Source organism: Furipterus horrens, unplaced genomic scaffold, assembly GCF_987537825.1.
Source record: "Furipterus horrens unplaced genomic scaffold, mFurHor1.1.pri manual_scaffold_4, whole genome shotgun sequence".
NCBI lineage: Eukaryota > Metazoa > Chordata > Mammalia > Chiroptera > Furipteridae > Furipterus > Furipterus horrens.
The window spans coordinates 72,024,673-72,039,141 of record NW_028327174.1 but is presented as its reverse complement, the minus strand read 5'-3'; the positions used below and the strand labels follow the sequence as shown (position 1 = coordinate 72,039,141).

The 14,469-nt window shown below is 39.5% G+C and overlaps 1 long non-coding RNA gene across 2 annotated transcripts; it reads left to right on the top strand.

The window, feature by feature from the left end:
* The first annotated feature begins 483 nt into the window (after nucleotides 1–483).
* LOC150012200 (uncharacterized) lies at nucleotides 484–14,008 on the top strand. 2 transcript variants are annotated; one of them, XR_016510508.1, is made up of 6 exons: nucleotides 484–580; nucleotides 5,853–5,925; nucleotides 6,234–6,465; nucleotides 8,098–8,230; nucleotides 10,899–11,079; nucleotides 13,415–14,006. It is a non-coding gene; the product is annotated as an uncharacterized LOC150012200 (long non-coding RNA). The 2 variants fall into 2 exon arrangements; XR_016510509.1 differs by lacking the exon at nucleotides 484–580 and adding an exon at nucleotides 4,909–4,929 and having other exon boundaries at nucleotides 13,415–14,008.
* Nucleotides 14,009–14,469: the final 461 nt, after the last annotated feature.

Below are 14,469 nucleotides of genomic sequence, written 5' to 3'. Positions count from 1 at the left end.
GATGCAAGGAATTCAACATATCAAAGACTTTGTGCTGCAGAAAAGTTTTTAAATGACACGCAGTAAGACCATTCATCAAAAGAAGTATTATCTTCAGTGAATCTAAAAAGTTTTAGACTCCGATAGTGTAAAAATTTGTAGTAGTGATGAACTTCATCTTGAAGTCAGCTAATACGAAGGTTTGCACTACGCGACCAACCCCTGGAGTGGGTCGTCGGGGATTGACTCTGAGGCCATGGGACAATTACAGACAACACTTGAGCTCAACTACAATTCCCAGCATGCAGCCAAACTCCGTGGTCGCAGTACATCCCGGAAAAGAACTCTGACTTTCCATTGGCCACGTAGAAGAAGAGCCGATTCTAGCGTAAGGCACAGAGACTGCGCAGGTCTCCTCATCTAAGTTATGCGGAACTCATTTTGAGTACGGGGGGGCTTTAGAGGGAGGGATTTAAGAGCCGTCCCACTTCCGGTAACACCGGATGCGATTTCAAGATGGCGTTATTCAAACTGAAGCGGCCAGGCACAGCAGCTGGGGAAAGTAAATTTTGTAACCAGAAGTCGAAGCCGGAGAAGCGAGGTAAGGTTGTGTGAGAGCCGAAGTCTGGGGTTACGGTGTTTCAAGCTGAGTAACTATACTAGCGGGTATTTAGTGTTATTGGGCAGGCCTGCCAAACAATCTGGCGGATTTGGTGTCGGTCACGTGTTCCTAATTAATTGCTTTTGCTAAAGGCTCCCAAAGTGAAGGTGTGGCAGAATTCGTCTTTTGAAAATAGTGAGGATTTAGAAGTTGCGGAAGGCTTTGGGGACGTTAGGCATCGGCAATGGCTGGAAGTTGTTGAGATAATGAGGAATGCGGTGGAAGTAGAAGGTCGTTGTTAAAGGGTATTTCTTAGTGGGGAATGTTAAAGGGTATTTCTTAGATGTCTAGCCAGGAAGATAATCAGCTGAACTTGGGTCCCGGGAACCAGACCCCCGCGGTTGCATGCTCTGACCCAGCAGAACAAGGAACTTAACCTAACTGTTATTCCTTAGAACAGTGACCTATTTCTTTGAGCAATGACCTGGGGAATAGTGGAAAATTTTTGTCTATACAAGCTGTATTTCTGTCCAAGTTCCTGCACCTGAAATGCTTTATAAAGCCCCCAATCCCTAAGTTCGGGGCTGTCTACTTAAGTCCGGTTGTGGACTGGTGGGGAGTCGCTGGCCAACTAATAAAGGCTCTTTAAATTATAATTTGATTGTTTCCGACCGTTTGGTTCTCGCACTTGCTCCACAACAGTCGTTTCGTATTTGAATGAACGCTGATAATGGAATGAGACAGTTGTAGTGATAAGAAGATTATCTGGCGCGTCCTGGGTGCTAGTTTGTCAATTTGTGGAAAAAAAATTGGAAGATTTATTATTTTAGTGTTTGTCAGATTGCTAAAATATTAGACGACACAGTTCCTACTATTAGACTGTCCTGCTTTTAAATTGCTGCCACATTTTGTTTTATGTTGGTTTTACCCATTTTCTTCAGTGTAAGTGACAGGAAAAGAGGCTAGAGAAATAGCCCAGGGTCTCAGCATCCATTTTTACTGGAAATGTTATAAACCTTGAAGTGTCATTCTTAGAGGCATTTGGAAGTTATTAAAAGTGTTTTGTTTTAATTATGAACGTACATAGCAGAGCACAGTATATGTACAGCTTAAAGAATAAAACCAACATGTGAGACTGGAGCGCTCAAACCGTTGAGCAGAATAATTAGTATTACTGTACCCGGAAAGTTCCTTACAAGCACCTCTTCAAATCATCATATTCTTTTTCATTCTGAGACATGAAGTAACCGTTCTAAATTGTGTTGGTCATTATTTTCTTTTTCTTTATAATCTTTACCACCTATGTGTTACTGAACAGCAAGTGGGGTTCCTGCTGCCCGCCACTGGCCTCTAGGCAGAATTCCAGGGGCAAAGTTTTGGTGGTAAAGAAAAGTAATCTTTATTCAAAAGCAGTTACTAAAGCTTATCAAGTCACAGCTTCAATTAAGCCTATCAATTTCTGTAAGGTTAGTTTACAAACTAAAACAACATAGTACACAAAAGCTACACAATGGTGGAAAAATGGCAGACTTCTGCCTCAGAACCTGTTCCTTCTAGAACACCCAAAGAATAAACCTGCCACTCTCTGGCTGGGGCAGCCTTATGCTAGGCTGTGCCTGGAGTTTCTGCCCATCCAAAATACCGTCGGTTGGGAAATGCAGGCAGCTGTAGCACCAGCATCCTGGCATCCTTGAGGAAGAGCCTGAGAGCTAGAGAGCCAGAGCCTGAGAGAGAGCCAGCTCAGGAGACAGAAAAGCTCATGAGTCAAAGAGCCAGCCTCTTAAGTATATTTTATTGATTATGTTGTTACAGTAGTTCCATTTTTCCCCCCTTTGCCCCCCTCTGGCCAGTACCCCCCCTTCCCTTCAGCAATCCCACCGCCCTTAGTTCATGTCCATGGGTCATGCATATAAGTCCATTGGCTTCACCCTTTCCTACATTATTCTTAACTTCCCTTGTCTATTTTGTACCAACCAGTTATGCTTCTTAGTCCCTGCACCATTTCCCCATTCTCCCCCTTCCCAATCCCAGCTGATAACCCTCCAAATGATCTCCATACTTATGATTCTGTTCCTATTCTGGTTTGCTTCACTGGATTTTGTTTTTATTTTTCAGATTCAGTTGTTGATAGTTGTGAGTTGTTGTTTTAGTGTTCATAGTTTTGATCTTTTTCTTAAGTAAGTCCCTTTGATAGTTCATATAATAATGGCTTGGTAATGAGGAACTCCTTTAGCTTCAGCTTGTCTGGGAAGCACTTCATGTGCCCTTCCATTCCAAATGATAGCTTTGCTGGATAGAGTAATCCTGGTTGCAGGTTGCCTTTCATCACCTTGAATACTGCTTGCCAGTCCCTTCCTGCCTGCAAAGTGTCCTCTGAGAAATCAGCTGAGAGTCCTATAGACACCCCCCCCCCCCCCCCGTAGGCAATTCTCTGCCTCTCTCTTGCTGCCCCCAGGACTCTGTCTTTATCTTTCACCTTTGGCATCTCAATCATGATGCGTCCTGGTGTGGTCCCTCTGGGTCCAGCTCACCTGGGACCCTCCATGCTTCCCAGACCTGTATGTCCATCTCCTTTGCAAAATTTGGGAAGTTTTCCTCATTTTTTTCAATTCTGCTTCCTCGTTCTACACTGGTTGACTGCTTTTTTCTTCCGTAAGTTCCAAATCATTGATTTGAACCCTGGTTTCCTTCCCTTCACCATTGGTTTTGTGTGGAGTTCCCTTCATTTCACTGAGCATAGCCTTCACTTCTTCTCTTATGTGTTTGCCATACTCAAGCATAGCTGTCAAGCCTGTGAGCATCTTTATCATGTGTTTTGAATTCTTCATCTGTTAGGTTGTCTGCCTCCTCGTGTGTTACGTTGGCTATCACCTCGTTGCTTAGTTCTCCCACTGGAACCTTGATCCGTTTCCCCTTTTGGGCCATACTTCTCCCTCTCCTCATGCTGACAGGCTCTTGTGTTTGTTTGCCTCTGAGTCCCAGGTAGAGCTCTCACTCCTGTTACGTTGTAAGGGGAGGAGTCTTATGGATTCTTCAGTACAGGGTGACCTGTTTTACCACATCGTGGTGCTGTATGTGGGGGAGGGGCCTGAGAGGGAACAATGCCGCCTGCCCAGTACTCACCACCTCTCCCACTTCCCCACCAGACTGGCACCCCTCTAGCTGCTGCCCTGGCCGTCGTTCCCAGAGTGGGTGGGTCTTCAGACTTTCTAGAACCTTGGGAGCCCTTTAAACAAATGGACTCTGCTGAGAGACCAGCAGTTTTGTTACAGAAACAGGGGAGTCCAAAAACAAACCCCAGAGTTCGCAGCAGGGAGATAGGGAAAAGGAAGCAGCTTTCAGGATGCCTTGCATGCCTGGGGCTAGTGGCTGGAAACTTTGTTGCACAAAGATTGGCTTTGAAATTTCCAAGGCCCAGGAAGATGGGAGGGGTCTTGGATGGTGGGATGGTAGGGAAAGAGCCTACAGAGCCTGCCTAGGGTTCTGTAAATGGTCAGAACTGGTTGCCACACCCACTGCGTCAGAGGACGCAGTCAGGGATTTAAAAGGCAGCTGTGGACATTTTGGGGGGGGCGGATCTCCAGGCTGCTTTAAGAAGGGCTCTCGCCATGCGGTTTTGAGGAGAGGAGATCCACGCAGTTTGCAGGATGAAGGTAGTTTACAAGGAGGCTAAGAATCCACGCGGTACTGCATTGAGAGCTGGAGGGCACCACAGCACAGAAAGGACCTCCCCAATCAGAACTGAGTGATTGGCAGCTGCTGGTAAAGCTGAACTGTGTCTAGGAAGTAGGGAAACAGTATCTCTAACTTTTCTAAAACTAGCCTGGTTTGGTAGGGGGAGGTAGAACTATGTGTTTGTGGGTATTTTAAAGAATATAAGACCTAGCGGCAGAAATCCACAAATAATCTAAGTCTATATAACTGTTAAATAAACAATTCTTTTTCTTTTCACTAAACTCTGGTATTGAGAGTTATAATTCTGGCGGCGGGCAATCGGGCCCCTAACTAAACAGCCTGTGGGTTCTGTAACAGTTTCTGCCTTCACCCCAACCCCCACTGGTCTGCACAGTCAGAAGCAATGAGGCTTGATTTTTCCTGGTGGTGGGACCGTGAGCTGCGAGGTCCAGTGAGGAGCTGGGAATGCTCCCCAGGTGTCCCTCCTGACTTTTTAAAACGTGTCACTGCACTTTCTGCCGGCCTGCTGCTGCCGCCGCCACCACCACACCGCATCCTCTCTGCCCCGGCTCCACCCCTCCTACCTGTCTGGATGAATATTTCTTTATATCTTTGTTTGCTGGATTTCCATGCAGTTTGATTTTCTGGAACTTCTGGTTGTTTCTAGTTTTGAGGTAGTTGTATTCTTCTTAGTTGTGGAGGGAGATGCAGCGTGTCTGTCTACGCCTCCATCTTGGCCGGAAGACCCCTCTTTTTATTTTGATTGGCTCTCTGCATTGAGCTTCTCAGCTAGTCCCGGCCTAGACTGCCTTCCATTTCCTTGGCAAACTCGTCCTACAGCTCCTCCTACTTCTCCGTTATCTTAATTAGATCTCTGTATCATATGCCCAACGTGGTTTAATTTTACCTGTTTTTCAATTTAATATGAACTAGAGGGGACTGTAGGGATTTTTCTGTGTCTTTTTAGGCTTAACTTTGTGTTTGTTATTTAATCAGGGCAATACTTGAAACTGTAGTTTATTCTTTTCACTACTATATGATGTTCCCTTGTATTAATATGTGCTAATTTATATTTTCATTCTACCATTGATGGCCATTTGCATTGTTGCCATTGTTTGCTATTATAAACAATGCTGCTGTAAACATCTTTGTATATATTTCTTGGTTTACATGTTAAAGAGTTTTCTCTAGGTAGTACGTGGGATTGGAATCCTTGAAGTACAGGGTATTTGTGGGTAATGCTAAATCTTTCCCAAAGGGTTTGTGCCCATTTATATTGCCACTAGCAATGGATGAGAGTTCTCATTGCTCTACGAATAGTTATACTTGGTATTATCTGAATTAAGGATTTCTTATCACTTCGATAAGTGTGAAATGTTATCTAGTTGGGGTTTTAACTTGAGCTTCCCTTATTACTAATGAGGTTGCACATCTTTTCACATGTTTTGGGGCTATTTGTACTTTATACTGTGAAATTTCTATGTATTTTTTCCAGTATTTAAATTCATAGCCAATAAAGTGTTTAAATTTGGGTAAGGACTTGGTCAGATATACATTTTAGCAATGGCAATTGTAGATATTGAGCTTTCTTTTTTAGGATACTGGAAAGTGAATGATATATGAAGACTACCTAATTCACTGTGATTTCAACCAGAAATAGCAAAGTGGATGTATCAGAAATAAAAGCAGGTTTACTTGACTGGGGTGGGTAACATGGACTATAAAGACTTGCTTTTTAGCCTTTAGTAATCTCCTGATGAGATTGCTAAAAGAGATTTTGGGCCCAGGAGCTTTGCTTTACGAAGTGACTGAAATGTATACAAGTAATTTTAATACAGTGTGTGGATGATAATTATAGAGGTCTATTCTTTGTTGAATAATCTACAAAGCATAGGAAGAGGAAATGTAAGGAGAGTATTGGAAGCTTGTAAATGTCCAAAAGTTGGTTAAAATCTTATGTGTAATTTTTTTCCTGTAGATGAATCAGACCTCTTCGCTATACGTATTGGTTGGAAGGAACCAGCTTTTTCCAAAGAGGACAATCCCAGAGGACTCATGGAGGAGAGCAGTTTTGCAACTTTGTTCCCCAAATATAGGGAGGCTTGCTTGAAAGGGTTCTGGCCATTAGTACAGAAAGTGTTGAATGAACATGTATGCATAATTTATATATGTCTTTGAGAATCTGCTTCTGCTTATACCTTTACTTTTAAGTAAGTATGTGTGCTGCTGGATTTTTTTTAACATGCCAGTGTAATTGTTTAATTTGGTTCCTTTGTTTTTTTAAACAGCCTACATAAGCTTTATTCTTGTAATCTATTTGTTTTTAATTTTGTGGATAATAGAGTATTTTGAAAAATTCACATACCTTTAAAATTGTAGGGATTTCATGGACTGTTGGAAACTCATCTGTGCACTCCAAGTTTGAGAACGCCTACTCTGTCCAATGGTAGTCGCCATGTCCCGTACACTTTGAATTTCATTTTAAAAGAAAGCTGCGGATGTGCCAACTTTCCCTGATTTGTTGCTGCTGCCATGCCCTTAGAGCAGTGTATTTGTATTTTTAGCATTTTATTTAATTATTTTTAGAGGGGAAGGGAGGAAGAAAGAGAGGGAGAGAAACATTGATCCAGCGCCTCTCCTGAGTTCACACATGCTCGCTCTCTCTCAGTATGCTCACAAATCAAAAATACCATTTCTATTTGCTTTATTGAAATATCTTTTTTTTTCTCATACTGACATTTGATGCATAATTTTCCAATTATTGCTTGTGGGGATCTGCTCCTTGTGGTTTAGGGAATTGTAGCCCTGGCTTGAGCCTGACCTGTCCCTCCACCCTGGGCTGTGCTTGTCTTTAAGTCTCAGCAAAGGCTGCATGGGAGACGTACCTGAAAACCATTCAGAGGGTTTCCATGGGAATTGGATTTAAAGAATGCTTATTATGCTTTTCTTGATCTCTTAATTAAGTATAAACAATCCCTAGCAAGGAATATATGAAACCTTGTACCCAGTGCCAGTGTGGGGTCAAGATGTTTGATAGACCCTGGCACAGACGGGTCATCGTACCCGCTGTACTGGAACTTGTAATCAGTTATTGTCCGTTGTAATCTAGGCACCTGAAAGCCATTGATGATTTATGAATTTTGATCTTGTATCTCCCATGCGTATCCTTCTCAATAAAAAGCCTGAGGGACAGAGATCTGGCTGCTGTTCTCCACTAGAGAGGGTCGCGACCTCCCTACCCCCCAGACAAAATACAGTGTCCTGGATAAATTTGTTGCGCCATGGTTGTGAAACCTCTGCTGGACAGAGTAGTTTCCAACCGAGTCTAGGGTGTTGGAAGCATCTCCGCCTCAATTGCTTCTTTAGGAACCTATGATAATTTGTTTTTACTTTGTTTGTATTTAGCTAGTTAAAGCTGACTTGAAAAAAGTTGGAAAGTGAAGTCCATTCTCTCCCTAAGGAGTAGATGATGGATGAGAGCTTCATCCAGGATAGGGAAGCCATACAGCTTTATATTTTTACCTTAGGTCTTAAGTATGGCCTCATTTGGATTGTTACATATTTTTTAAATTTGAGATAATCTTTATTTCAGTAAATACAAAGTAATCTAAAGCCAGGTGGGTATAAATGGTTTTAATTGCCCCACTTTCTATATTCTTCAAGTATGAAAGTAATCAAGTATTCTTTGAATTAACTACCCAGCTTCTTCAAAAGGGGAATTGATGTAATTTTAGAGAGAGCTTAACTCATAGTAATTAATAGTTAGATTAGGATAGGCTGTATAAATATCTAACATTGAATTCATTTTTAGACAGCTGCTTGTTCGCTCTTTCCTTTTGTAGCACATTGATGCAACCCTGAACCTGATCGAAGGCAGCATGGCTGTTAATACAACAAAGAAGACTTGATCCATATATCATCATTAGGACCAGAGACCTAATAAAACTGTTAGCAAGGAGTGTTTTATTTGAACAGGTAAATTTACAGTTACAGAGTTGTTCCTTTATTTGTGCCAACACTAGAGACAGCATAACATTGCATCCATTGATCCCTGCCTCCCTACTTACCCCCTCCATTGGTAGAGTTTTCATTATTCTGCTTAGATGTCAGTGTGGGCTTTGAAAAGAAATGTATTTGTGTTTCTGGAGTATTTTCTTTATTTTTTCAAAAAGCAGTACAAATTCTTCAGGATGATGTTGCATGTGACATCATTAAAATAGGTTATTTAGTAAGAAAGATTTGTAAAAAGACAACAGCTCATCTAAAGAATCTAAATCAAAAATAGTTTTTATCGGTAGGAAACTTGAGTATCTTCCTATGTCATGAGTTTTTCAGTGTATTTCAACGTATTCTTTTGGTGTAGGCACTGGAACTCTTAATAAGTTTACATTATGGTTCAGGGAAAACAGTTTCAACCTTTGGACCATTGAGAGGCTTAAAAGAGGTGAGAACTACTTACTCTGAGTTACTTTTCATCAGAGAACAAATTGAGTAGTTGTTGTAATACATTGTTTTATGATTATTTTTTTAGAGTGTGCTTTGTTTGATTACCCATTAGTAATTGTTAATTACTAATTCCAGGAAGTACCCACAATGTGTACTTCCTGGAATTTGAGGGAGTCATCGCTTCTGGACCCTAACATGTTATGGCCAACCTTTGATAATTATACAGACATCCATTTCTCAGAAGGTCTGCACACTTCTTTCACTACAAATTTTAATGGGTATTTAGGCTCTTAACCTGTAGCACATTTGAAAATCACATGCTCAAATATTAGAGGATTGAACAGATCTTTTTTGCACCAACAGATACAGACAGTAGAGGTCAAACTCTGAAAACTTTTCCTTAAAGATACATTTTCTTCTGCTTGAATTTATTGTCATGTTTATTTAATTTTTTCATGAACATTTTTTTTAACTTGTTTGAGAAATGTGTGGAGCAGATACTGTTTCAGTTAACTCCTTTTGATGCTGTTGTCTGAACCAGGCTGTGAGGTCTTGCTTCTTCCTTTCCAGGGCCTTTAATAGAATTCCCTTGGACCTCATTCTTATAAATTACCTGCTCTTTTCTCATGGGGCAGTAATAACGTAAACTTTATAGTTCTGTAAAGTCTAAATATATTATTCAATTCTTACAGCAGATCCTCGAGGTATTTTCATTTCCTCATTACAAAGGAGAGAGCTGGAACAGGAAAATTAAGTGACTTTCCATAAAAAAGTGGCCATCTAATTACTTGAACCCACATTTTCTGACTGAATCCAGCCCCCTTCCTCCTAATTCACAGTTCCAGAGTGTCGTACTAGTTCTGTATGTCACATTTTAGCAGTATAATTGAGTAATGTCATAGTACTACCGAAGGGAGGTTGACCATTATGGAAGATATACTAGCCACTAAGAGCAGCTGAAGGAACTGTTATTTCAGTTTGGCAGCCAATGTCTGGTTTGTTGGCTATTTTGCAATATAGTAATAATCCCTTTCTATCTTCCACCTTGTTCATTAAAATCTTTATAAGTGACTAATTGACTTTGTAAATTTCAGGTTTGAAAAACAGTCCTAGATATTATGAAGAATATTCATCTAATTTATAATATTATAGTGAAAGTTAATTATATATTGCTATAACAGTTGTCAGACTTCTTTTAGCTAAAGAAACCTTTCTTGAAACTAAATTTTATATGAAAGTCTAATAGACATAACAGCTATATTGGGTAAATTAGAAGTAGAGTTCAGCCCACTCAACTGCCCAAGTCCTGTAGTTACTTTCTTGGGAGCTGAGTCTGTGTGGAGCCCAGTATTGACAGGGACACTGTAATGTATTATATAGTTCTGATACAAAGAAAATCTGCACAAAATTTGTCCTAGGTGATATCAATTCTATTTTCTTAGATTGTGACCTCATGTATTATATTTAAAGATGTGATCTTTCAGAATTCTGCCTTTTTCTATTAAATAAAGCTTGGAATATATCAGATTGCATTAAAACCTTTTTTTTTTTTTTTTTTAACACTCATTTAGCGTTAGCTGTTTGAGAGAGATCTGTTTATATCTGTGTGCAGAGGTTCATGACTGTACTTGGAAATGTAATCATGGTACAGTGAACTGTTTTATTTAGGGTATTTGTTGAGCAGTCCACTTAAATTTGGTGAAGATAAAGTCTGTTGAATTGGCATAAAAGAACAATTTTGAGGTGCATTGGGATATTAAATATAAAGGAGCTAGTTGTGCATCTGATGCCTGGTCTGCATCCTCTGATGTTCCAATGTCTATAAAATTCAAATAGTGTGGGGGAAATGTGACAATATTGGTTTTGTCTGATAGTGAGAAAGTTTGCTTTTTTTCCCTGCGGGAATATTATTAAGAGCTCTCCCTGCTGTTCAGTCGAATTTTAAGGATTTAATGAAATAATGGTTGAAAAAATTAGTCTCATTTTCATCTCTATTTTAATAATTCTGAATTTCTTAATTTAAACTTCCAGTGGTTTTCTGATGCTTGGTTAATTATGCATGTCCAGGATTACATGTTATTTTTTTTATTTATGAAATTACTTTAATCCTACCAAACAGGCTACAATATTTGTAATGTCTTAGTTTGACAAATGTATGACTTCGGAAATTGAAATATTTTACATTGTTCTTACATAGCATGACAGAAGGCCTTAATGTTTAAAAAAGAGTTGGCAAAAGATTCTGAATTAAGATCACAAAATTGGGGAAGATTTTTGCCACCGTTCAAACACAAAAATGTAAACAAACGCAAGGAACCAAAGAAAAAACTGTTAAGGAAGAGTATACAGCATTCCCACCGCCACAGCCAGAAAGCCAGGTCAGTATTAAATGTTGAATTTCGTTACATGAGGGAGAAACTTACAATCAATTTTGTCAGAAACTGTATTGAGGGTATTTTAGCTGGAATTGGTGGGTGGTGTGGTGTGGTGTGGTGTGGTGTGGTGTGTGTGTGTGTGTGTGTGTGTATTTTTGATTATGTACGGTTTGGCTCAGTGGATTGAGCGTCGGCCTGCGAGCTAAGTGTCGCTGGTTCGATCTTCCAGTCAGGGCACATCAGAGAAGGAAAACTCTGACTCCAAAAAACCTCCGCTGCCTTGCGGCATACCTCTTCAGGGGAAAGGCTAAGGGAGTAAACCCCGACAGAAAATCCGGAGCCGGAGTCCCTAAGGCGGTTTGACGTTGTAGTCAACACCGGCAACTCCTGCGGCGCACCTGAAGCCAAGCTGTATTGACTCCGTCTTTCCCTTGGACCCTTCAGCTGCGAAGAGAGGGGGGGTCTGCTGCATGGGCAACAGCAGACCCTCCATATCACCCTGCCCAGGCTCTGTAGCTTCAGCTTCACTGGAGAGGACACTCCAGCGTCATCGCAAGATGTCGATTTAACACGGGAGGAGACAGATACCGTGTCACTCCCGAGTCGGACTGCACAGCCATTCTCGGCGGTGCAGATAGACTCTTGAGAAGCTACACCATCGTCTCTTGAGACGGACGGCTGCCGACGACAGGTATAAGAAAACTGAATGTAAGCCCTGGCTGGTATGGCTCAGTGGACTGAGCTCTGGCTTTGGAACCAAAGGGTCCGCCAGTTCAATTCCCAGTCACGGCACTTGCCTGGGTTACGGCCCAGGTCCCCAGTTTTGGGGGTGTGGGAGCTGCAACCATACATTGTTTCTCTCTTCCTCCCTCCCTTCGCCTCCAAAAATAAATAAATAAAATCTTAAAAAAAAAAAAAAGAGGTGGAGGGTTAAAATGGAGGATGGAGAGAAATGTAGCTTAAAAAAAAAAAAGTGTAAATAAGACTTATTTTGAGCAAAGTGCATGGGAGTGGGAGTTTTCACATTGTGAGTATAAACTGTATCAAGGTGGTTGGTGTCACTCCTGTCCCTGTAGCCTTTCCCCAGTCCTAGTCTCATTTTGACTCACCCTCTGCTCATTTGCATTTTTTCTCACTAGTGACATTGTGCTGTTTATTCCTAAAGCGCCTCCACAAAGTGACCAGTGGCTCCCTGAGGGGAGGGTGTCACTGACAGTGTTGTGTACAGCCTGTTGGTCAGAACTAGATAGAGCATTACTGTTTTATATAGTATCTTATCTTACATCCGTGCGAACCGCAGTAAAAATACAGGGTGGGGCAAAAGTAGGTTTACTGTTCAAATGGAAAATAATACAATAATTAATAATACAAGAATAAACTTTTGTGTACTCACAACTGTACACGTGCTTTTGCCTTTCCCTGTAGTATATTTTACTAGAAAGATAATTGGTTAAGTAAAAGTTTAAGATGTCATACCATTATATTTCCAGTTTGTATAATCTTTCAGTTATGTACTTTGAAGGTGGTTCAATAGTTAGTTTAATCTCAGTTTATCAGGATTAAAAATGTAGCTGTTCAACTATAGTGGAGGCTTTAACTCTGCTTCTCAAGTTGCGTGGTAGTTTGTATAATATTTTATCTTGTGATTCTTTTATGCTCTGAATATTCTTTAAATGGTAAGAAAAGGTTGCATTGTTTCTTGCCGCTTTCTTTCTATATTTTGTTCATGCTTTTGGCATTGATTAGATGGTTGAATTCTGGTACAGGGACCTGTAAATACTTTCAGATTATTATAGTCATTCAGTGAACTAATACTTGGAAAACTTAAGTTTTTATGTGATATTAAATGAAGTAGATTTAGACTTGTAACTTTATGATTAGTTAATTAAAATTACTGAAGCTGCTGGAAGGACTACATATAATATTCTCCATGAAATGTACTTTTAAATTATTTTAATGTGCAAGATGGAAAATTGGCATATTAATGAGTACTCTAAAGTTCCAAAATATGGAGAAGAATACAAGTAAAAATAATCTCATTTCAAGTATAAGGGGGAAAAAAATGTAGTTTTAATACAGTTGAATTCAGTAATTGGTTCAGATAGCTAAATTATAATGCCATTTTCATGTATACTTTCACTAGTGTATTTTTATGATTTTTTTTTCTCTTAAAGAAATGTCTGACTTACCTCTAGGCAGATGGCAGGTATTTTATATTTTATAATATAATGCCCCAATTATAGCAGTATTCTGAAATTACTGTCTTAAATACATATTCTTTATGTTTTATTTGGCAAAATCTAAAGAATTACATATATTATGTTTTTTATTGGTCCAGCTTCTACTGAAACTAAAATTGATGTGACTGCCATCAAGGAAAAGATTAAGAAAGCAAAGAATAAGAAACTGGGAGCTTTTATAGCTGAAGAAGTGAAGCTTACATTGAAAGCAGATGAAAAGGAAGAAAAAAAAGTAATACACACAAAACACTGAACTAGAACTTACATTATCTCCTTTTGTAAAGGACTTTGAGATATTAGGGCATTAGTTGCCTTATATATAAGAAGTAATATTCTGATTACTTTGAGTTTTTTTTTTGTCCTTTATAAGAATGTTTGTATAGCTGTTCTTTATAAATATAAGTTTTGTATTCTCCATGTTGTTGTTGTTTTTTTTTAATTGTATACTAGAGAGCAGTATATATGTCTTTGTATACATTGCATCTAATGTGTTCCAGGCAGGCTTGGTCTAACATGATTTTAGGAGTACTTCTTTAGATTGTTTATGAAAAGATTTTGAAATGTGGCTGTTGTAATTATCTATCAAATCAAATGTCTGATGATGCCATTGGTCAGTTTTTAATACAGCTATGTCCCAGCATTTGGTTTTGAGGAAAATAAATGCAGATTTTTCAGTGCTCTCTATTGATAACAAATATTTAGGCTTATGCCTTTTTGTAATCTTAATTTTACATTTTGTTCCAACATTAACCCATAAGCAAAACAAAAAACAAGGCCATTTATGTCAAACCCCATAATTACTATTCTGTTTTGAGCCTAGGGAAATAATAAACCAAAAAGACATAAAATTGCAAATGGGTAGAACCAGATATTTAGAGTTGAATCAGCATGCAACAAGTTACATAGAAATGTTTTTACTAATGAAGGCCAACGGACTTATTTAAAATCACGTAAATCTAGTTCACCCATTTTAGGTTACTTACGGAAAGTCATGGTTGTGGCACCCAGAAAAGAGTGCTTATTCATAGGAAAGTGGAAAGCAAAGAGGAGTTTTTTCTGTAGAGTTAGCATGTTGAACAGTTCCTTCTTTTGGTTATGGCTTTATTGCAGCAATGTGTTTTTCTTTTTTTTCTGGAATGGTTTAAAATTAGAA